This window comes from Ranitomeya variabilis, chromosome 1 (assembly GCF_051348905.1).
Source record: "Ranitomeya variabilis isolate aRanVar5 chromosome 1, aRanVar5.hap1, whole genome shotgun sequence".
Lineage (NCBI taxonomy): Eukaryota > Metazoa > Chordata > Amphibia > Anura > Dendrobatidae > Ranitomeya > Ranitomeya variabilis.
In genome coordinates, this window is record NC_135232.1 from 658,874,308 (window position 1) to 658,900,261 (window position 25,954).

The window sequence follows — 25,954 nt, forward strand, 5'->3', positions numbered from 1 at the left end:
GTTTTTATTGCACAATGAACTCTGTAAAAATGAAACTCAAAAACAATTGCAGAATCGTGGAGTTTTGTTTTCATGTTTTTCAGTGCATTATTTGGTAAAGTGAATGGTATCAGTAAAACTACAACTCTTCCTGCTTAAAATAAGCCCTCGTCTAGCCATGTAGACTCAAGAATAAAGATCATTATGGCCCTTGAAAGAAGAAGAGGTAAAAAAAACAAAATCTCAATAAAGAAAAAATGGCCCAGTCATCAGGGGGCTAATAATTTGCATTTTTGGTAGCGGAAAATATTCTCTATAAAAAAAATAATTGTATCTCCTTGTTTAATTTGGTGATTTTGTATACATTTGGGGAATAATTTAAATAGGTTATTCTCATTTGGGGAATGAACAGAATACATTTTGCTGGTTTTGCCTGTAATTTCCCTCAGTCGTTTAGTACATACGTAGGTAGAAAGCAGGACACTAATTTTGTTATCTGTCAGGTTTTCTTTCAATATATGACTAAACACTGCATAGTGAACAAACCCACAGCTTTACAATGCCTTCCCCACTCTACTAATATATGTAGTGTGCATTTACTGGGGAATATTGCTATACAACTGCCCAGTATAACATCAAGGATAATGATGAAAAGTCATCCGGATAGGAGAAAAGTACAACCTAAAACCACACATAAGAGATGTGCCCATATAGTGGTTATTGAGTACCGTATTTTATTTCAATTCTCACTACAGTTCTAAGACGGCTTCAGCAGTTTGGATTAGACTGAGATTACCCTGGTTAGGACCTAGGTCTTCACCCTTGCCTTTCTAAAGCTGGTGTTAAACTGAGTGATAATGTGAGCAACAAAAAGTTTTACTGCAGATCTGGAGAAAACGGTAGGGAAATCCGCAGCAACCAATCCACAACAAGTCATGCCTTAAGTTGTTGGTTACCTTACGGAAAACAAAAGCTCGTATAAAATAAGAGAAACACTGTACTGCCTCTCTTGGTCCCTATACCAGGCCTTCAGCAATGGTGTGTTGTTAGATGTGACCCCTGAAGCCTGTGATTAGAGCCACATTATCACTAGTGGTCAGCAAAGAAAGATTGGTGGGTACCCAAGAAGTACTGTATTACCACGGAGAAACGTGTAGTGTTTTTTATTATTATTGGAAACTTAAAATACTTTTTTTTTAATCTGGACTGTTTTTTTTTTCATTAAATCCGCAACAAAGTTCCCAATAATTCTTTCTAATTTTTCAATAATTCTTTCTAATTTTACAGATTTTGACTTTCCTATTAAAGCCAAAAAAGAGCCCATGATTCATCATCCTAAACCCTCTTCTTTCATTAAAGCTGAGTTTACTTGGAAGCTGCCAGCCTGTAAGAAGGGATTTTACATAGTGCAGCTTCTAATCTAATACCCGATGCGTTAGAATCGGGCCACCATCTAGTCTAATATATAAAGCTGAATATGTGTGTGTGCATGTCTGGGATTGGCATCTGCACCGTCGCAGCTACAGCCACAAAATTTTGCACAGTCACACGTCTGGACCCCGAGAGCGTCATAGGCTATGTTGTAAGGCAAAATTTTAACCCCGCGCGTTCCAATTCACCAAACAATTTTGCCCCTATCTACATAATGGGGAAAAAGTGAAAGGAAAAGTGTTGGAGGCAAATTGACAGCCAGGAGGAGATGGCATACAGGTATATACTATATACAGGGGAGATGATATACAGCTATATATTATATACAGGAGGAGATTACATACAGGTATATACTATATACAGGGGAGATGATATACAGCTATATATTATATACAGGAGGAGATTACATACAGGTATATACTATATACAGGGGAGATGACTTACAGGTATATCTAATATATAAAGCTGAATGTGTGTGTGTATGTCCGGGATTGGCATCTGCACTGTCGCAGCTACAGCCACAAAATTTTGCACAGTCACACGTCTGGACCCCGAGAGCGTCATAGGCTATGTTGTGAGGCGAAATTTTAACCCCACGCTTTCCAATTCACCAAACAATTTTGCCCCATCTACATAATGGGGAAAAAGTGAAAGGAAAAGTGTTGGAGGCAAATTGACAGCTGCCAGATGTGAACAAGGGGGACTTAAAGAATGAGAGCGATGGCGCCAAAGAGTATATACCGTACAGTTACCAAGGTGGGGCCCCGACATGGGATACTCACCACACACTGGGATATGAACACACACACAAAATACGCCACACACTACCACGTGCTTGAACACATACACCAACCTTGCCACATAAAAGTCGAAACACAAAAGTCGCCGCGCAAAACTAGGCTCACGCAAAACTCGCCACACGTGCAAAACTCACCTCATGGAAACTCACCTCACACAAAACTTGTACACGCGGAAATATTGCCACATGCACAAAAGTTGCAACACATGCAAAGGTTGCCTCACACAAAACTTGCACATACTCAAAGCACACCCCACATAAAACTCCCCAAAACTCAAGAGAATGCCAAGAGAGTGCAAAGCAGTCATCAAAGCAAAAGGTGGCCACTTTGAAGAACCTAGAATATAAGACATAATTTTAGTTGTTTCACACTTTTTTGTTAAGTATATAATTCCACATGTGTTAATTTATAGGTTTGATGCCTTCAGTGTGAATGTACAATTTTCATAGTCATGAAAATACAGAAAAATCTTTCAATCAGAAGGTGTGTCCAAACTTTTGGTCTGTACTGTACAGGTATATACCATATATAGGAGGAGATGACATACAGGTATATAGTATATACAGAAGAGATGATATACAGTTATATACTATATACAGGAGGAGGTGACGCATAGATATATGCAATATACAGGAGGAGATGACATACAGCAGGTATATACTACTTACAGGGGAGATGACATACAGGTATATACTATATACAGGAGATGACATACAGGTGTATACTATATATAAGGGAGATGACAAACATGTATATACTGAGGGGAAAATGAGAGGTGTGAGGTGAAAAGGTGTGAGTGCAAAATGAGAGGAGTGAGGGAAAATAGTGGAGTGATCGGAAAATGACAGATGTGAGGTCGAAATGACAAGTGTTAGGGGGGAATGAGAGGAGTGAGGGGAGAATGAGAGGAGTGATGGGGAAAATGAGAGGTGTGAGGGGGAAAATGAGAGGCGTGATGGGAAAATAAGAGAAGTGAGGTTCTATAACTAACCACAGATATTTACTATGTCCAGGCAACGCCGGGCTCTTCAGCTAGTAATACATTTAGGGCTTCTTTACAAAACTAAACACCTACAGTAAAAATGACTCCTCATCCCTATCCTGGTGTGCATGGCTCCTCATCTCTATCCTGGTATGCATGGCTCCTAATCCCTATCCTGGTCTGCATGGCTCCTCATGCCTATCCTGGTATACATGGCTCTCCATCCCTATCCTGGTATACATGGCTCTCCATCCCTATCCTGGTATGCATGACTCCTCATCCCTATCCTGGTATACATGGCTCTCCATCCCTATCCTGGTATGCATGGCTCTTCATCCCTATCCTGGTATGCATGGCTCTTCATCCCTATCCTGGTCTGCATGGCTCCTCTTCCCTATCCTGGTATGCATAGCTCTTCATCCCTATCCTGGTCTGCATGGCTCTTCATCCCTATCCTGGTCTGCATGGCTCCTCTTCCCTATCCTGGTATGCATAGCTCTTCATCCCTATCCTGGTCTGCATGGCTCCTCATCCCTATCCTGGTATGCTTGGCTCCTCATCCCTATCCTGGTATGCATGGCTCCTAATCCCTATCCTGGTCTGCATGGCTCCTCATGCCTATCCTGGTATACATGGCTCTCCATCCCTATCCTGGTATACATGGCTCTCCATCCCTATCCTGGTATGCATGGCTCTTCATCCCTATCCTGGCATGCATGGCTCTTCATCCCTATCCTGGTCTGCATGGCTCCTCATCCCTATCCTGGTATGCATAGCTCTTCATCCCTATCCTGGTCTGCATGGCTCCTCATCCCTATCCTGGTATGCTTGGCTCCTCATCCCTATCCTGGTATGCATGGCTCTTCATCCCTATCCTGATATGCATGGCCCCCTCATTCCTATCTTGGTATGCATGGCTCCTAATCCCTATCCTGGTATGCATGGCTCTTCATCCCTATCCTGGTATGCATGGCTCCTCATCCCTATCCTGGTATGCATGGCTCCTCATCCCTATTCTGGTATGCATGGCTCTTCATCCCTATCCTGGTCTGCATGGCTCCTCATCCCTATCCTGGTATGCATGGCTCCTCATCCCTATCCTGGTATGCATGGCTCCTAATCCCTATCCTGGTCTGCATGGCTCCTCATGCCTATCCTGGTATACATGGCTCTCCATCCCTATCCTGGTATACATGGCTCTCCATCCCTATCCTGGTATGCATGGCTCTTCATCCCTATCCTGGTATGCATGGCTCTTCATCCCTATCCTGGTCTGCATGGCTCCTCATCCCTATCCTGGTATGCATAGCTCTTCATCCCTATCCTGGTCTGCATGGCTCCTCATCCCTATCCTGGTATGCTTGGCTCCTCATCCCTATCCTGGTATGCATGGCTCTTCATCCCTATCCTGATATGCATGGCCCCCTCATTCCTATCTTGGTATGCATGGCTCCTAATCCCTATCCTGGTATGCATGGCTCTTCATCCCTATCCTGGTCTGCATGGCTCCTCATCCCTATCCTGGTATGCATAGCTCTTCATCCCTATCCTGGTCTGCATGGCTCCTCATCCCTATCCTGGTATGCATGGCTCCTCATCCCTATCCTGGTATGCATGGCTCTTCATCCCTATTCTGATATGCATGGCCCCCTCATCCCTATCGGTATGCATGGCTCTTCATCCCTATCCTGGTCTGCATGGCTCCTCATCCCTATCCTGGTATGCATGGCTCCTCATCCCTATCCTGGTATGCATGGCTCTTCATCCCTATTCTGATATGCATGGCCCCCTCATCCCTATCTTGGTATGCATGGCTCTTCATCCCTATCCTGGTCTGCATGGCTCCTCATCCCTATCCTGGTATGCATAGCTCTTCATCCCTATCCTGGTCTGCATGGCTCCTCATCCCTATCCTTGTCTGCATGGCTCCTCATCCCTATCCTGGTATGCATGGCTCTTCATCCCTATTCTGATATGCATGGCCCCCTCATCCCTATCTTGGTATGCATGGCTCTTCATCCCTATCCTGGTATGCATGGCTCCTCATCCCTATCCTGGTATGCATGGCTCTTCATCCCTATCCTGGTATGCATGGCTCTTCATCCCTATCCTGGTATGCATGGCTCTTTATCCCTATCCTGGTCTGCATGGCTCCTCTTCCCTATCCTGGTATGCATGGCTCCTCATCCCTATCCTGGTATGCATGGCTCTTCATCCCTATCCTGGTATGCATGGCTCTTCATCCCTATCCTGGTATGCATGGCTCTTCATCCCTATCCTGGTATGCATGGCTCTTCATCCCTATCCTGGTATGCATGGATCCTCATCCCTATTCTGGTATGCATGGCTCTTTATCCCTATCCTGGTCTGCATGGCTCCTCTTCCCTATCCTGGTATGCATGGCTCCTCATCCCTATCCTGGTATGCATGGCTCTTCATCCCTATCCTGGTATGCATGGCTCTTCATCCCTATCCTGGTATGCATGGCTCCTAATCCCTATCCTGCTATGCATGGCTCCTCATCCCTATCCTGGTATGCATGGCTCTTCATCCCTATCATGGTATGCATGGATCCTCATCCCTATTCTGGTATGCATGGCTCTTTATCCCTATCCTGGTCTGCATGGCTCCTCTTCCCTATCCTGGTATGCATGGCTCCTCATCCCTATCCTGGTATGCATGGCTCTTCATCCCTATCCTGGTATTCATGGCTCTTCACCCCTATCCTGGTCTGCATGGCTCCTCATCCCTATCCTGGTATGCATGGCATCTAAACCCTATCCTGGTATGCATGGCTCTTCATCCCTATCCTGGTATGCATGGCTCCTAATCCCTATCCTGGTATGCATGGCTCTTCACCCCTATCCTTGTATGCATGGCTCCTCATCCCTATCCTGGTATGCATGGCTCCCTCGTCCCTGTCCTTGTATGCATGGCTCCTAATCTCTATCCTGGTATGCATGGATCTTGATCCCTATCCTGGTATGCATGGCTCTTCATCCCTATCCTTGTATGCATGGCTCCTCATCCCTATCTTTGTATGCATGGCTCCTCATCCCTATCCTTGTATGCGTAGCTCCTCATCCCTATCCTTGTATGCATGGCTCTTCATCCTCATCCTTGTATGCTTGGCTCTTCATCCCTGTCCTTGTATGCATGGCTCCTCATCCCTATCCTGGTACACATGGCCTCCATCAAAAACATAGAAAAAAACCCATCCTGCGTTCCTTCGCAGCATCTTGTTCAATGCCAGCAGCTGCTTTATGCTTGTAAGCAGCGTGTGGCAGGGACTTCATGCGCTGCTTACAGACCACAGCTGCCGGAATACTCACTGCTCTCCACGCTGGGACTATGTGCGTGGAGGGCAGTGAGTATTCATTTGCTATTAAGTAACGCGCACAGTGTCAGCTACTGGGCGGTCATGTGTGTCCGCTACTTAAGAGAAATGAATATTCACCTCTCTCCACTTCCATGAGAGTGGAGAGAGGTGAATATTAATTTCTCTTATGTGGCAGTGCAGTGAATATTAATTTCTCATTTGCAGCGGGCACAGGAATTAGCCACTCAGCCGGCTCCTGCCTCATGTGACCACCTGCTCTGCCGCTCCCCCTCCATATTCTGGACACTCACTCGATTACAAGTCGAGGGGGGGCGTTTTCAGCACAAAAAAAGTGCTAAAAAACTCATCTTATGCTTGAGTATATATGGTATATAGTAATAGTACATGTAAATAACACGGGGCACTTAGTTGACACTTTTTTGATCAAAAGAGGGTAAAAGCCATTACAAAGTATTTTGAAGCCTGCTGGCATAGCGAGGTGAACTACAGGAGTTGGGGTCCATCCTGATTGGGGCACACTTTGTTGCGGTGGGATGGCTTTTACACTTTTTTGATCACAATAGTGCTAAGCACCGTATGTTATTTACATGTACTATTACTATGTACATATGTGCTTACTGCAGGGCATCTTGTTATTGTTTTTATTCTATGTTTAATCATTTTAGTGTCCCAGAAGCAACTTCCTCCTGAATCAGGGCACAATATGTATAAACAGTATTAAAATCATATCTGAAAACCGCACGTGATTTAACTGATAGGATGTGTGGGTTTTATTGCTTTTTTTGACTGCTGTTTTGATATGTCCAGAAAAGCATGATCTTGCTGCCTTTACCACCCTCCCCATAAAAAAAAACAAGTTGCAGTGCCACATTCCAGTCTTTCCTGTTGGTCCTGTGTTTGATGACCCGCAGCGCTGAGGCCGGTGGTCTCACCAGGTATATGGGACTGCCCCGATGTAACACATGTCCTGCAAGAGGGTTCCACGGATGCACTACTGCAGAGATCAAACAGGTGAGTATGGCCTGATTCATTTTTTTATATACTGTTGGTACAAATGCTCAAATATTATTTCCTAAATCAGTCTTGTAGTATCTGCTGCCATAATACACTTGAGAGCACTGGGCAGCAAATTTGATAGGAGGATGACACCATCATCATTTTAAATTGATTGTCCCCAAGTGCAGTAATCATTTAACTGCTTCTCCCTTGGGTCTCTAGACATATATGGTTGTCACAAGGTAAAGAATATACTAAAAAGCATGGCATCGTGGCATCAAACTTATTGGTTGGAAAGCATATCCATTATAAATTCTTGTTAACCAATACAAATACATTTCAAGTGTTTGGTTTTTTTAGTGTGCTATGTTTGAATGCACCCTTTTGCATCTGGGAGTTTAGTTGAGAATTGCACATATAAACCTGTGTATTTGTCTTTAGGGTTGCAGCCAGATATTTTTATTGCTATTTCTGAACATAGTAATAGTACTTGTGGTATAGGTTAGCATAATACCGTAATTTCATTTTTTTTTATAGTCCTTGGAAGAAGTATATTTTTTGGCAGTCTTAATGGATTGAACCAAATTCTTTCCATGTGGAAGCGTTAAAATAGACAGTTGGTTAACCTCAAAATTCCCTACAGAAAAGCCTTCCATGATATTTTTATCTGTGGAGATAGGTACTTTTTAGAGTCAAAGTTAATACTTCACTTTTTCCTTCTGATTATAGTGGGGGAGCTTAGAATAGATGGTTTTTCTGAACACATCATAGGAGTGGGAGAGCAACTGTTGTTTGCCTTTATCTCTATAGAATCGGGAATTTCCAAAACACAAGAAAAAAGCCTTTTTTGTGTGTAAACGGGGAACCAAATCACACGATATTAAAATACTGATTTATACGTTCTAACAAGAACTATCTGTGTGTAGAATAGTGCCCAAGGAAATTTGTATAGATTCGTAGGGTTGGCTGAGCAGGGATTAATGGGGCTTTCCAGATAACAATATTTATTTTTTGAATTAAAAAAAATAATTGGGGGGGGGGAATTTACCTTCATTATAAATTTGGATGGATTTCATCACATTCTGCCCTCTATTTCAGATCAGAAGTTCTGCAGTTTCTTCTCTCTCTCAACTTAGATCTGCATGCACTTCATATTGCACCCCTTCAGTTATGCAGATTGGGGGCATCGACCACCTGTTGTGGGAATGAGTAGATGTGTCCTGATCTCCCATGAATGTTGCTAAATGATAGGTTTGCTTTGGAAAAGTCTGACCTTGATTAGGGGAAAGGATCAAATGATATTGAGTGCAGCACAGTCTTATACCTTTAGTCATATGGTCGGACTAGGTTTTGAAGTGGGACAAAAGAGACTACAGAACTTCCTAATTCTGCAATATAGAGGTAGAAATTAATGAAATCCAGACACATTTTTAATTAACATAAATTACAACTTTATTTTACTATTTTGGTATTTTTTTATTTTCTAAAGAACTCCTATAAGGCATGACAGCAACTTGATGTTCCCCGATGTTCTGACATCTCAGTGAAAAGTTTTCCCAAGTTTTGGTGGTCACAATTAGAAGTCACACTTCTTTTTAAGTTGCAAGTTTTATATTCATTATCACAATGTTCAGTAGTGCTAAGGTTGTGTGTTTCATAGGTGCATCTAAAGGTAAAAGAAAGGAACACGTTTATTATATGCTTGAAATAATAGTGAGACTTTATGAAGTTTTCGAGGAGTGCGGGAAACTTGGCATGATTTTGATGCAATGTGACCGTGGGCTTTGGTGCGGTCAGTGTCTCAGACACAGTCTTGTAACCCTAGCCATTACTGTAATGAGCGCTAACGGTGACCGCTCAACGCTGGAAGAAGCTGTCAGCGCACGGAGACCGGAGATGCAGGGACTGGGCCAGGAGCAGGTGAGTATAATGGGGAGGGGGAGCACTGCCCAATATTCACCTCTCCTGGTTCCGGCGCTGCTCCGTCTTCCGCGTCCTCTGCAGTGACACTCAGGTCAGAGGGCGCGATGACATGGTTAGTCTGCGCCCTCTGCCTGAACGTTAGTACAGAGGATGTGGAAGACACAGCGATGCCGGAACAAGGACAGGTGAATATAGCAAGTGCCGGGGGCCTGAGCGACGAGAGGTGAGTATGTCATTTTTTATTTATTTTTTTACTCGCAGCAACAGCATATGGTGCAAATATCTCTATGGAGCATCTTATGGGGCCATAATCAACATTTGTGCAGCATTATATGGGGCAAATATCTCTATGGAGCATCTTACGTGGCCATAATCAACATTTGTGCAGCACTATATGGGGCCATAATCAACATTTGTGCAGCATTATATGGGGCAAATATCTCTATGGAGCATCTTATGGGGTCATAATCAACATTTGTGCAGCATTATAGTGGGCAAATGTCTCTATGGAGCATCTTATGGGGCCCTTATTAACCTTTATGCAGTACTGTATTGGGCAAATGTGTATATGGAGCATCTTATGGGGCCATTATTAACCTTTGTGCAGCATTATATGGGGCATATTTTAATATGGAGCATCTTATGGGGCCCATCATAAACTGTATGGAGCATTATATGGGGCTCCTGATTCAATATGGATATTTAAAAACACGTAACCTACTGATGTCTCAATTCATTTTACTTTTATTGGTATCTATTTTTTACTTTTGACATTTACCGGTACCTGCTGCATTTCCCACCCTAGGCTTATACTCGATTCATTACGTTTTCCCAGTTTTTTGTGGCAAAATTAGGGGGTCGGCTTATACTCGGGTCGGCTTTTACTCGAGTATATACGGTAATAAATTAAGAACTAGAATGCTTCCAGAAAAAATGGCTAGTTTACCAAACACCTGTATTATGGATAGTTAGGGTTTCATTTCCTCCACCATTTTCATACATAATAAAGTGATATGACCTGTTACACCGCTTACTGATGGTTTTTATGTATTGTATAAAACATAAAGATCCTATAATAAACAGTCTAGTACTATATATACTGTATATAATTGCTATGGACACACAGTGGCATAGTGTCAGTATTTTTAGCCTCCACTAGGGGGTGCTCACTGCATAGCGACTTTTACATCTCCTATATAGATTTGCGGTCAGCTCCCTCCTATCTTGATGGGAGGTGGGGAATTTGTAGCCAAGGCATAAATAGTTCCTGGGATATGGATGAGTTTTTGTGATTATATGATTCCCAGTGATTTCTTTTCATACCCCTAGTAATAATTATGCATGATGCAAAAACGCATTCACTTCTGCACCATCTTCATTGGCAGAGCTCACGGATTGATTGCAGCGTTGATGGCTACTGTATTCATGATGTCCGCGCTGCAGCCAAAACACTAACACCAGAGCAGCGGTGGTGGGTCAGTGCTGGACCCAGGAAGGGTGGCTTCCAGATGATTTTCTTATTTTTACACAGAGCTGTCCAATAGAGGGGAGAAACATGACAGTGGAAAACCTTGTTAAAGCTGACTGACCCCATCGGGATTGGCCAACAGGTGGGGGAAGAGAGGTATTAAATTTTTTGAATCTCTACAGTCGATCCTTTTGGTGACCTAAAATGTTACCAGCGGAGTCCAGCAGCGACTCTCTCGCATAGAGAACACAGGAACGCTCAGCCTCTGTGTATACGAGTTGGGAGAGATAGCTGTCAGCCAAACGATTGTTCAGCCGACCGCTATCTAAGGTTAGCAGAACAAAAGGGTCAGGCGTTAAAATTCAGACTGCCTTCCATTATCTCTCATAAGAGATTCGGGAACCTGCTGTTTACATTAGACTATAGGCCGATCCCTCGAACTTAAGTTTGTGTATGAGGACCTTAAAAAGACAGGTCAAAAATGTCCTGTTTCTGCGCTTGTTTTATTTGCACTGCTCCTCTGAGTATTCTGCTTTGTTCTTTTTTAAATTCACTATATGGTTCTAGAGATATGGGCCTTTTTATTACTTTCACATTTTTGGGGGTCTTCATCAAGGGGGCGGTGCTCACAGGGTAATTATCCACTGCAACCTAAAGACACGCCCCAGAGGATCCTGTGAGCCGCATCCCTAGTGAGAAGCGAAAACATTCACTAAATGAAAAGGCCCATATCTCTAGAACCGCATGGTAGATTTTTAAAAAGAAAAAAACATCTACTCGGGAACTACGGGCATAACATGGGAGCAATATCTGGTCTCTTGTGAAAGGTCCTCTTTAACCTCTTTGTGACAACCAATTCATCTTTTTACTGACCTGGGATCGAAGGGAATTGCTATTCCCGATGGGTAGAAATGCAGCAGCTGCCTGCTGAACACTATAGCTGACACTCTGTTGCATCAGCCACGATCAGTGATTCCATTCGCCATTGCCGTTTAACCTGTTCAATGCTGCTATCTATAGATGTTAGCAGAGTGTGGGATCTCCCTCTTTAATCCCATTGGCATCCTGAAGATCTTGTTCGTGTGATCCTGATGTTTTTCGTGTCATTTCACGGCCGAATAATGGCCTTAGAGTCTGCTGCCTACAGTGGCCTGTTCAGAAGTCAGAAACATTTACCCTATTTTTCGGATTATAAGACACACAGGACCAAAAGACGCACCACAAATTTTCAAAGGAAAATGAGGGAAAAAATGAATGCGTCAAATGGAGGTCTGTCTTACAATCCGAATTCAGCTAACTGGGGGGGGGGGGGGAATCGGCAACGCTGGTGGAGCGGGGTCACAGGAGGTGTTCGGTGGTCCTGTGATGATCTGACTTCCATCCCAGGCTGGTTCGGTGGCGCTTGGTGGTTGCCTACGGCGGCCATTTTTTCAGAGACCACCGCATTGCAGCAATGGAAGTTAGGTGGCTCCGGGCTTTCACAAAATGTCGGCGGAACCCCCGCACCACCGAACCTGCCACCCCAGCCTGGGATAAGGGTCAGATCATTGCCCTGCAGCGTCGGACCACCGAAAACACCCTTTTCCCTGCCCAGGACCGGCAGAATCACCCGACTACTGGTGCCGCCACACTGCTGGTAAGTACATCTGGACTTAAAGACAAACTCCCATTTTCCCTTCAAATTTTTTTGGGAAAAAAGTGCATCTTATAGTCTGAAAAATACGGTAAGTGGTAAAATTACAATTTTTCTTTCCTGTAATGCCACTTTGCATTAATTCATTGAAAAGCATCTGAAGGGTTCATAAAGGACCTGACATCAGTTTTGAATATATTAATGGATGCCTTTTTTAAAATAGTATCACTTTTGGGGATTTTCCATTATATAGGCCTCCCCAAAGTCCCTTCAAAACTGAATAGGTCCCTAAGAAAATACGCTTTGTAAAAAATGAAAAATTGCAGCAAATTGCAGCTACCTTTTTAAACCTTCTAACATCCTAGCAAAATAACAACAAAAAAAACATTTTACAGATGGTGCTGATGTAGAGCAGACACGAGATATTATTTATCAACTTTATCAAATATTATTGATCAACATTCAAAGTTTGAACATTTCAATTTTTTTTTACATTTTTGTAAAATTTCTGATACTTTTATAAATAAACTCAAAACCTGTTAATTTACCATTAACGTAAAGTATGATGTGTCACAAAAAACAATTTGAAAATCACTGAGAATATGTTGAAATATTCCAAATTTATTGCCACATAAAATGATGCGCCAGATTTGAAAAAAATTGCCTGGTCACTAAGGGGTTAAGAGAGCTGGATTTGTAAAGTGCTCAATACACCAGCCTCATCAGGTCAAAGAGGCCTAAGCAGTGTGCATTGTGAAATCTGCAGACAAATATGCTGTAAGACCGAAGCCACTTGCATCATTTGATTTAACCAGCTGCATCACAAGTATGAGATCGTAGACGATTTCGACGTAAATGACTTCATGTAGCCATTGCTAAAAATAACAAATAATCTGAGTAACAGAGAAGGAAACGTTACTAAACTTTTACTGCAGAAGGTCACTAAGTTTGCTAGCAGTTGTCTCTGACTCATGATTTGTTTTTTTTTCTGTTTTTGCTTCCTGAACCCCCAAGCAAAGTAACTAAAGAAATTCTGGAAAAATCAGAGAAGTTACAAAATGACAATAATGTGCAATATTAAAACTTACATAGGAACCAAACGTGCCAGTTTTGGAACCTTGAGTTTTGGGATCAGTGGTGGGAGATGCCAAGTGGTGCCACATACCACCGCCCTATATGCACCATACTCCTCTCCTGCTCTTCCTCCATCTATACAATAGTATATAGCAGCTGTATGTGTTGCAGCTGTCAAACAGCCGCGGGGACTCGAGCATATTTTTCGAGCACACCAAGGAATTTTGTCACCATTCTTGTTATCAAAGATCTTTTTTTTACGTAAGTTCACAACCGTGTTGTCATAGGTAGAAACGAAAATGTCACCTTGCAAATGACTTGGCGTTTGCAGAGACCTTTTCTCTACTTGCGTAACCTGCGGAATGCAGGCTGCATTCTGTTGAAGGCATGTGGATCGTAGAGGCAGGACATTTCCACTGTCCGCAGCCCTGCAGGCTTATTATTAGAGGTGTTATAGCTTCTATTACTAAATGACCAACTTTCCGATGCATTTAATGCGAACTGTAGCAAAAATCTAATGTGTTTAACTTCTTTGCAACAATATGTATATTTTTTTTTATTACTGAAGAATATTGAAGTTGGGACTTTGAACCCTCTTTACCTTTTGTTCTATTTCTGGTTTGCACATTCAGGAAACTAATCTCCGTATTTTCCTACTAGTCACCATTATACTATGTGCACTCCGGCACTCTCACATTCTTGTCTCATTTCACTGGTATTTTAGAGAGGCATAGAAAAGAACTGGGTAATTCCCAGCTTTGAAAACCTGACTTGGTGAAAGAAGAAAAGCAGAACTAGGAAATGAATAGGGGCATGCATCAAACCACAAGGGTTGACTTTTACGTACAATGACTTAAATCTGGGCACTTGCCATTAGGACCCTTCTTATTTGCTTTGCAGGAAGAGCATTGTGCCTTGTGGCTCCCCTGATCGAGTGTGACTGCAACGGGCCATCAATTTTGACCAAGTCCTTGGTCAGGTAATGGGTTGTCCACCTTTTTATGAAGTTTTTTTTTTTTTTTTACTTGCATGTATTCAGGGATAAATATCATTTTTGCAATAGGCATTTCTTAAAAATTGTGCAGCGTTTGCCTTGTGTTGCACTGTTTATGGCTGGCTGCAGAATGAGATCACTGAGAATCCATCAGTGATTCTGATGGTCTGAATAGAGAAGCTTATTTGTCTTTTTCTGAGCTCCTTCTAGTAGATTTATAGCCATGTCAAATTTAAATATGTAGGAAAACAAGGAGACTGTCGAGGCCAAATGTGTAATGCAACCCCCAGTTGCAAAAATTGCAAAAAATTATTTTTAGCCTCAAATACATGCAATTAAAGGGGTTGTTCAGGTTTGAGAGCAAAGTCTGCAGTCACTCTACGTGACTGCAGACTTCTGAATCATGACAACATGCGATGCGCTCGCCATCTCAGTTCTCCAATATTGCCAGTGCAAGTGAGCGATTTCATGACTGCAGGTATCTGATCACGTGACGACTAGTCTCATCCAACTTTTTTCAGTAGAAGTGAATTGAGGGAAGCCGAGCACGTCTAGTTGAAATGTGACTTCATGTATGCAAATCGCTGTGCAGCCGTGCACAAGCCCCAGCTCTCCGTGCATGGTCCGATGCCAGCCTGGTATGGCATACTATACCTTACAGCAACCGACAGTCTGACGAATACGTTTCGTTCTTACGTCTACTGTAAATTAAGGAATAACAATATGTCGCAGGGCTACATAATCTACATCTATCACAGAAAAGTTATATAAGCCAGGAGTACTAAGGGGTCGCAGTAGGAATCTGGACCCAGACAAGGTGGGAAGCAGTGAAATGGTGGGCGAGTATATGGGTTTTTTTTTTTAAATTAATTTATTTTCAGACTATTTTCATTTTGGTTGTTAAAATACAAAAGGTGGGTACAACACCTTCAAGTTTTCTCCTCAAATTTCTCGCCCCTCTTTCACTACTGATCACAATAATCCCCCAACTTTTAACAGGCTTTTCCTGAAGTCATAACAGCGTCGCCAAATTGTCACTAATTAGTTATCACATCAGGTGCCATTACTGTCTGAATCCCCTATAATCACAACAGTGCCCCTGGACCGTAGTCAGAGTGTGTCCTCCCCACTTTATATAGTAGATATGGCCGCACTCTCCCTGAAGCTCCCTCCTCTGACCCAGTGGTCCGCGCTAGGCCTCCCCACCTATATTTGCATCACATTGCACTGGAAGAAAGGGAAGTTACGCATTTCATATGACAAACGCCAGTGATGGACACACAGCAGGGCCCCTGTGCAAAAACACTATGGGCCCTGCCCCTGACAGTCGCTCTGTGTTCTTTCAACCAGTGTGCATGGAGATGGTTGTGGCTCAGTGGTTAGCACTACAGCTTGCAGCACTGGGGTCCTGGGTTCAAATCCCACCAAGGACGACATCTGAAAGGAGTTTGTTCTCCCCATGTTTGCGTGGGTTTCCTCCCATAATCCAAAGACATACTGATAGGGAATGTAGATCGTGAGCCCTAATGGGGACAGTGATGATGTCTGTGAAGTTCTTTGGAATTAATGGCACTGTATAAGTGAGTAAAATAAATATATATTATTGACAGAATCCAGATATGTGTCTTCTGCTGTTTGCTTGTAGGGCCAGGGTAAGTTTGGGCAGTTGCCTGGTAAGAGTCCTGCAGCCAACAGGTGACTCCACAAGGTTTCCCCATCCTCTGTTGCCTGTTGTAGCTCCAAAGTATCCTGTAGAAGCACTTATGTTATGACACATTTTAGGACCACCTGTGTAATTGACAGCTCAGCATCCCGTGTAAACAGGGAATATGCTGCCGACAACATGAAGCTGTATGAGACAGGGCAATCATATTATCAACTCTTTTCTCCCTATCAGATATCCATTCAACTCCACGGGAGGTTTCTGGCCTCCCTGACCTCGCCTGAGGACATCTGCGTTACAGTCTGACAGATGTACCACCCCAGTCAAAATGGAAGTAAATCAGACACCTTCCCGTGTCCCATATAATTCAGTGGCCGAGTCTGATCCCGATCAGAATAGAACATGCCCTGATACTCGCGGATCTCACTCTCTGATCCATGATTTTTAATATATCCATTTTACTATAAGGGTCTGAGTGCTGTTTGATAAAAAAAAATTAAATGTAACCCAGCCTTACATTTGTACAGTGTTTTGTGGCTGCACCAACACTAGTGTCCAATTAGAAGAACACAGTAAACAGTTGCAGACTAAAAGAACAGGATGAAAAACAAAGGGTTGCGCCAGGGAATCCGACATCTTCAAAAAAAAAAAGGTTGAAAATTTAAGAAAAAAAAAGTTTTATAAAAGGTGACTGGTAATGTGGTTATATCACTTCTAAAAAAGCACAACAGTACTGGAAAACCCCTTTAACTGAATACTACTTGACCTGAAAAGTATGTTCTTATTTACTTTACTTACGTCCTGCCTCTTGGCATTGATTAGACTTTGTACATTCACTTCCTTAAATCCACGGTTAAGTTTCCTCTTGCACCAAACTATGGCTCATTGTTGAAGAGCACCGCTTACATTAAATACACCTGATTTAGTTGTTATTTAGTAGATCTAAATACAGTAGGAATAATAAAGTTACATCTATGGTGGTGCTTTCCAACTTCGCTACCGTGGAAGCAAAAGGATCAGGCATTTAAACTCAAACAACCCGATTCTCTTCCCAAACATCATCTGAGCCCATACCTGTTCGATGGTCAACTGGTCAAGCCTAAATCGCTTGGCTCAGACTTCAGTCTTAATCTGTGTATGTGGGGGCCTTAAAAATCATACTCTAATAGAGGATACTCATTTAGTTTACGATAGACCTTTATGCATTGCATCAGCTATGACATCACTGGTGGTTTCAGTGGCCGGTAAAGTGGTGAGTTTGGTACTACGTGGCAGACGGATCAGACCATTGCAAACTTCCTGATGTCTATTGGGATCCTGGGCACTTATTTTGACAATTTGGCGCCCGAAAAGCCATGAGAAGGTCATGACGTGCACCGCACCGCAATATGATTACGCAACAGGACCTACTAATCAACGGAGGTGCCCAGGATGCCAGAAGGCTGCCGTGGAGTACCAAATTGTTCTGCACAAGTCTACTAGCTGAACATCTTATTGGCATTCTTCTATGTTCTGAGGGCTTTTGATATGCCCATTTCTTGGCCTTTATTTTATGTAAGCATTAAATGGGTTGTCCAGTACGGGTACAAGTCTGCAGTCACTCAGTGTGACTGCAGACTTGTGAATGCTCACATCATGCACTCTGTGAGGATTCTCTAGCGCTGAGAACACAGTCATGTGACTGCGTGTAAGCAATCTGCAGACTTAGGCCACATTCCGACTAGACGTGTCTGACATCGCTCAATACACTTGCACAGAGCAAGTCCGCGAACGTCTAGGTGGCACCTGACTGCTTTATGGAAATTGCATACTTGTGGTCACGTGCCTACTGCTCCTGGCCACCGGCAGCATAGAATTCTCTCAGCTCGCAATGCACGAGCTGGGGGGATTCACTAGTTTGCAGCCACATAGGGTACAAGTCTGCAGCCTCTCTAAGGCCAAACATCTCTTTTAAAGGAGCATTAAACTGTCAGTCTATTCTATTCCTATTTATTGTGCAGATAATGGAAATCTTCACCATCCCCAAACTGTTTATATGGTCATGTTGCTCTCTGAAATATAATGTCATCCATACCTTTTATGATACCATCTGTTGCTCCCTAGCTAATTAAAAAAACACATATTTTAATTCTTATGCAAATGAGGCTGATGTACTCTGGGCGTCATCAGAGCACTTCCCAAAAGTCCCTGAAACTATTCCCGACTCAGTCCCACGTTCCTCTGCTTGACTGACAGATCATGAGGACAGATTCCATTTATCTTGTATCTGGTAGGATCAATGTTGGATTAATTTCTTACAATAATAATACCAGTTGAAACTTGAGCCTGGATTTCAGATACATAAATACTTAATGGGGGATTCCCATAATCATAATTTTCATCTATTGGCAGGATTAACAGCCACTCCCCCCCCCCCCCCCCCCCCCCCTCCAATCATCAGAACAGGAGTCCCAAATAACTCATTCAAATTGAGCATCAGTCGCTGGTGCTCCACTCAGTCTATAGAATTAAGAGATCTCTTCAATAGGTGATAAGTTCTGCTTATGAGAAAAAAATCTTTAATTTTAGCTATGAAAAAAAATAATTTTTTTACATAATTTCCCACATCTTTCACACAACAAGCTGATGTGTAACGTATTAGTACTTTTTTATTGTTTCATTTTAATCTTAAAGGAGTTTTCCAGGACTTTAACACTGACTGCCTACCCTTCTATGTTTGATCAGTGGGCATTGGACTCCCAGGACCCCAGTGATCTGGATTAAAAAATGGGACCAAAGCACTTTAGAGAGTTTGGCATCACCTTCACTGATAACACAGGTACAGCAGCTTGTTCCTTATGAGCTTAGATGTGGTATTGAATGGGGCAGCAGTAACAGGTATAAACACACATACAGCGGGTGAAATACATATTGAACACGTCATCATTTTCTAAGTAAATATATTTCTACAGATGCTATTGACATGAAATTCTCACTAGATGTCGGTAAGAACCCATCCAATCCACACAAGCAAAGAAATCACCATGGACGTCCATAAATTACCGTATATACTCGAGTATAAGCCAACTCAAATATAAGCCGAGGAACCTAATTTTGCCACGAAAACTTATGACTCGAGTATGAGCCGAGTATGCATTGTCCCCTCATCCCCATCCTGGTATACATTACTCTTCATCCCTATCCTGGTATGCATTGTCCCCTCATCCCCACCTTGGTATGCATTACTGTTCATCCCTATTTTGGAATGCATGGCTCCTCATCCTTATCCTTGTATGCATGGCCTCCTCATCCCTTTCCTGGTGTATATACGGCCTCCTCATCCCTATCTTTGTATGTATGGCCTCCTCATCCCTATCTTTGTATGCATGGTTCCTCATCCCTATCCTTGTATCGATGTCTCCTCATCCCTATCCTTGTATCCATGTCTCCTCATCCCTATCCTGGTATGCATGGCTCCTCATCCCTATCCTTGTATCCATGTCTCCTCATCCCTATCCTGGTATGCCTGGCTCCTCATCCCTATTCTTGTATGCATGGCAGCCTCATCCCTATCCTGGTATGCATGGCTCCCATCAAAAAAGCATAAAAAAAAAAAAATCCTACTTAGCCTTCCTGCATCTTGTTCCGGTGCCAGCAGCTGCTTTATGCTTGTAAGAAGCGCATGGTAGCATGTGCTGCTTACAAGCCGAGGACTGCTGCCGGAATACTCACTGCTCCCCACACCAGGACTACGTGTGTGGAGGGCACTGAGTATCCATTGCTATTAAGTAGCGAGCAGAGTGTCAGTCGCAGCCACCTTGCGGCCACGTGTCTCTGCTACTTAAGGGAATGAATATTCACCTCTCTCCACGCTTATGGGCATGGAGAAAGGTGAATATTAATTTCTCTTAAGTAGCGGGCACACAAGACCACCTGTCCGTTGCTGGAAGTCAGCGGCTGCGGCTGACACTGTCCGCGCTGTTTCAGAAGAATGAATATTCACTACCAGCGCAGTGAATTTTCATTTCTCTTTAGCCGAAGCAGCCGGTTCTCCCTTCTGTGACACACTGCTCTACCGCTGCCACTCTACCTCCATTATCTGGGACAATGACTCGAGTATAAGCCGAGGGGGCCGTTTTCAGCACAAAAAAAGTGCAAAAAAACTTGGCTTATACTCGAGTATATATGGTAAATTATGGGTAATAATGTGAAATGAAAAAGTATTGAACGCCTGAAGAAAGTGAGGTGCAAAAAGCCATGGAAAGTCATGACACCAGCTGAAATCTAATTAGAAAGCAATCCTGCCACTTAGTGAGCAATGAGCTGGTTCAAAGGATGGCCGATAAAAAGGTGTCTCATTACTGAGGTCCCATCTAATGAAGGGTAAATCAATGAACGGTCTCAAGTCCTTTGCAACCTTATTGTTGCAAAACATACTGATGGCATTGAGGAAAAACAAAACGTCCGCTCTCCTTCCAAGGCATGAAACATGAAGTACCTCAAACAAATGAAACCAGAGCAGCTACAGCAGGAACACCAAAGGTATATAGGATTCAGCGAAGTGGATATAAATGTATTGAGATGAAACGTATCTTTTATTAGCTATGTAAAAGATGTTCCAGAAACATTTTTTGCATGGCTACTAAAAGCGAAGTTTTATATCAATGCATTTATATCCACTTTAGTGAATCCTCCTTACCTTTGGTGATACGGTTGGCATTGGTTACAGAAGAATTTCTAAACTACTGTTGGGGCCATAATCTGGAATTGGAAATATTGGAAAGAACATTCTTTCACCATAAATTGCCCACAACTAGGTTCTCTTCACAAGACTTCAGACAGAGGAGTGAGAAGAATCGGAAGAGTTGTCCTAGAGCCAAGGATCACCTGTGGAGAGCTGCAGAAAGACCTGAAATCAGCAGGTATAATTGTTCAAAGAAAATTATAACTAATGCATGCAACCTCCATGGCCTGTATGCACTCTCACTGCGCAGACCTTGTTGCTGAACAAAAAGCATGTTCAAGCGCTTTTAAAGTTTGCCCAACAACATTTAGACAAGTCTGTGAAATACTGTGAGAATAGTCTGGTCAGATGAGACCAATAATTAACTCTTTGGATGCCATAATACAAACCCTGTTTGGAGCCCAAAAGGTGCTGCATATTACCCTAAAAACACCATACCAACAGTGAAGTTTGGAGGTGGGAACATCATGGTGTGGGGCAGTCTCTGGCAAACGTCATATAATTGAAGTAAGGATGAATGGACAAATGTACTAAGACATTCTTAATATAAATCAGCTGCTGCCATCTACCAGGATGATGAAGGTGATGGGTGGACCTTTCAGCAAGACAATGACCCCAAACCCACAGCCAAGGAAACTCTCAATTGGTTTAAGAGAAAGAAAATAGAGCTGCTAGAATAGCCCAGCCAATCACTGGACCTAGAAAGTGTTTGGAAGGAAATAAAGCTCAGTTCATAGAAGGAGCCCACGGGACCTTCAGGATTGGAAAAATTTGAGTGGAAGAATGGGCAAAAATCACACCTGAGCCATGCACGCGACTAGTTTCTCCATACAGGAGGTGTTTTGAAGCTGTCATCACCAACAAAGGCTTTGCACGATGTATTACATTTCAGTAAGTGTGTTCAATATTTTTTTTTTCCTGCGTCATTTCTAATTAATACACAACTTATTTTATGGACATCTACGGTTTGATTTCTTTGCCTGTGTAGATTGGATGGGTTGTTACCGACATCTGGTGATAATTTCATATCAATATCACCTTTACAAATATATTTACTTAGAAAATTGGTGACGTGTTCAATACTTATTTCACCCTTTGTATGTACAGAGTTGTCTCTCTGGGAATGCATTGCTCTTGTTCATACCCACGAGATAATCCTCAGATTAGCCATCTCTCCTGATTTCTCCTCCATAAACATGCACACTTATCTCTGCTCAGCTCGGCCTGTGTTCCCAATAGAAAAAGGGAATAAGCAGCTGCCAGACTTCTCAGGCGCCAGCTTATCTTTTTGGAACATAAGAATCAGACATGTTGCAATCCATATGCCCCATCCTTCTCTGTTGTGAAGTGGCTCAAGGCCCGGCCAGCCTTAGCTGTGACGTGGCGCACACTGATGCGGACTGCCTCCTAGTAATGCCGTGTACATTGCATATGTCCTTGCTGATTTATCTTTGTTTAATGATTAATTTTATAATGTTCTTTGCAAGTTGTTTGTTATACAGGTTGCTGAGCATCTAGGGGATTACCAGGAATGGTAGAACAGGACATGTTCCTTATTTCGCCACACCCTACATCAGACCTGCGCTGATACTGGGGAATCCCCGCGTGCTTTCCTGAGCGCACGGTGAACTTGTCTGGCTATTTTCTTTGTGCCTGTCCTGTTTAGCTGCTGAGAGATTTTGACCATTGCACTACATGACTATACATTTTGTTTCTGTTCTTAACTAGTATTGTATTTAAGGGAATACTGTTTCTCCATGTGGAAACCATCAGCAGATATAAGAAGTCTTCCATACCAGGCAATGCTCCTAAAAAAAAGATCAGCTGTCTGCACATGCACATCTCTTCTTCTGGGGGACACTCTCTTGTTTCAAGAGGCTGTCCCCTTTCTGGAAATCTCAGTCCCCAGGTGCACTTTGTTTTATATATATATATATATATATATATACAGTACAGTACAGTACAGTATATATATATATACAGTACAGACCAAAAGTTTGGACACACCTTCTGATTGCAAGATTTTTCTGTATTTTCATGACTATGAAAATTGTACATTCACACTGAAGGCATCAAAACTATGAATTAACACATGTGGAATTATATACTTAACAAAAAAGTGTGAAACAACTAAAATTATGTCTTATATTCTAGGTTCTTCAAAGTGGCCACCTTTTGCTTTGATGACTGCTTTGCACTCTCTTGGCATTCTCTTGATGAGCTTCAAGAGAGGTAGTCACAGGGAATGGTCTTCCAACAATCTTGAAGGAGTTCCCAGAGATGCTTAGCACTTGTTGGCCCTTTTGCCTTCACTCTGCGGTCCAGCTCACCCCAAACCATCTCGATTGGGTTCAGGTCTGGTGACTGTGGAGGCCAGGTCATCTGGAGTAGCACTCCATCACTCTCCTTCTTGGTCAAATAGCCCTTACACAGCCTGGAGGTGTGTTTGGGGTCATTGTCCTGTTGAAAAATAAATGGTGGTCCAACTAAACGCAAACTGGATAGAATAGCATGCCGCTGCAAGATGCTGTGGTAGCCATGCTGGTTCAGTATGCCTTCAATGTTGAATAAATCCCCAACAGTGTCACCATCAAAGCACCCCCACACCATCACACCTCCATGCTACACGGTGGGAACCAGGCATGTAGAGTCCATCCGTTCACCTTTTCTGCGTCGCACAAAGACACGGTGGTTGGAACCAAAGATCTCAAATTTGGACTCATCAGACCAAAGAACAGATTTCCACTGGTCATAGTCCATTCTTCGTGTTCTTTAGCCCAAACAAGTCTCTTCTGCTTGTTGTCTGTCCTTAGCAGTGGTTTCCTAGCAGCTATTTTACCATGAAGGCCTGCTGCACAAAGTCTCCTCTTAACAGTTGTTGTAGAGATGTGTCTGCTGCTAGAACTCTGTGTGGCATTGACCTGGTCTCTAATCTGAGCTGCTGTTAACCTGCGATTTCTGAGGCTGGTGACTCGGATAAACTTATCCTCAGAAGCAGAGGTGACTCTTGGTCTTCCTTTCCTGGGGCGGTCCTCATGTGAGCCTTCTTCTTTGTAGCGCTTGATGGTTTTTGCCACTGCACTTGGGGACACTTTCCAAGTTTTCCCAATTTCTCGGACTAACTGACCTTCATTTCTTAAAGTAATGATGGCCACTTGTTTTTCTTTACTTAGCTGCTTTTTTCTTGCCATAATACAAATTCTAACAGTCTATTCAGTAGGACTATCAGCTGTGTATCCACCAGACTTCTGCACAACACAACTAATGGTCCCAACCCCATTTATAAGGCAAGAAATCCCACTTATTAAACCTGACAGGGCACACCTGTGAAGTGAAAACCATTCCCGGTGACTACCTCTTGAAGCTCATCAAGAGAATGCCAAGAGTGTGCAAAGCAGTCATCAAAGCAAAAGGTGGCTACTTTGAAGAACCTAGAATATAAGACATAATTTCAGTTGTTTCACACTTTTTTGTTAAGTATATAATTCCACATGTGTTAATTCATAGTTTTGATGCCTTCAGTGTGAATGTACAATTTTTATAGTCATGAAAATACAGAAAAATCTTTAAATGAGGTGTGTCCAAACTTTTGGTCTGTACTGTATATATATAAAATCACTTTACTCACCCTCCCCAGGTCCAGCACTGAGTTTCTGCTGCTGATATTGGCTGCAGAACTGACATCACATCAACAGCCCAGTAGTCAATCAGTGAGCTCAGCAGCACTGTCCGTGTACACAGATCAGCCATCGCAGAGCTCACTGATTGGCTGCAGCGCTGTTGACTTGACTTCACATTTGCAGCCAAACAATAGAAACCGGGGCAGCAGCAGAGAGCTGGTGCTGGACCAGGGGGAGAGTAAGCAGTACTCAGTTTTTTTTTAAAATGGATATCGCCGCATAAAGTTTTTTAACATAGGTCAACCCCTTTAAATGACCACTGATCAGTTATATAAAAGACTTTCGATGCCATTTAAGCCAGACTTCTATGTGCACAGAGTGATTGTTCACGCCATAACAATGATTTTTGCGCTTTCATCTGATATTTGCTGGTCAGTTTAATCAGCCAATAACTAGCCTCTACATTGGCCATTAGTCACGTTGCAGGGCTTGTGCAGGAGTTAGCATTGACTGATAGTGTAACTTCCACCACTAGGTGGCACTAAAACAGTTTTCCTTCCTCTAACTGATTTACATTCCTTTTTTTTTCTCTGCTTTTGCAGATGTCTACTTTTTTTTATTGATATGTGCATCCAAGTCTTAAACTGGATTATAATGGATATTTTGCACATTTTTCATTATCTGAGTTAATTAAATTGATTATCCAGCACTACGAAAAAAAAAGGGGTTTTAGCCAATTCAGCAAACCCATGTCACTCAGCTGGAGTTGCTTTTTTAAAAAAATCCTTTACTCACCCTCCCCAGGTCCTGGAATGTCTCCGCCGAGAGAACAGCTCGGTCAAGAGTTGAAGCCCCTCTTCAACTCTTTATCCAGCTGCTTCCTCGTTCCCCCCTGCCAGGGACTTTTGCAGAGTCTCATCAGTCATACAGGCAAAATTGACCTCCCGTTACTACATAGAGCTTAGAAGGATGCAGCTAGTCCGTTTTAAATCATGTGATGTCATAGATCTAATGGAAAAGAGAAGAATTAGCTGGGTAGAAAGGCAAAGTGAGCAATTGTAAGTACACAGTGCTATATAATATGATGAGTGCTATATAGTGAGAGGGATAGAAACTTTACTGTGAGGAGGAGTGCTTATTTACAACTAGAAAAATAAAGCAGAATTAATAATAGATTGTGGCAGGATGCAAATTAAGAGTGAGGTATGCTGTGCAATAGATTGTAATGCCTGTGCATCGCAACATGTACCTACAACAAGTATACGGGAATAGTATCTGAGGCTGGCGGTCATCCTGGTACATATTGCCTTAAGGTGGCTCTTTACCTT

The 25,954-nt window shown here is 42.7% G+C and overlaps 2 protein-coding genes across 3 annotated transcripts in view; one reads left to right on the plus strand and one right to left on the minus strand.

The window, feature by feature from the left end:
• The window catches only part of PPP2R3C (protein phosphatase 2 regulatory subunit B''gamma), a 57,149-nt gene extending 43,462 nt beyond the window's left edge, over positions 1 to 13,687 (minus strand). The window contains exon 1 of the mRNA XM_077262896.1: positions 13,641 to 13,687. The gene's annotated coding sequence lies outside the window, so the exon portion shown is untranslated. The remainder of the gene's footprint in view (positions 1 to 13,640) is intronic.
• PRORP (protein only RNase P catalytic subunit) overlaps positions 1 to 25,954 on the plus strand; it is a 73,119-nt gene that overhangs the window by 13,454 nt on the left and 33,711 nt on the right. The gene's annotated exons all lie outside the window — the stretch shown is intronic.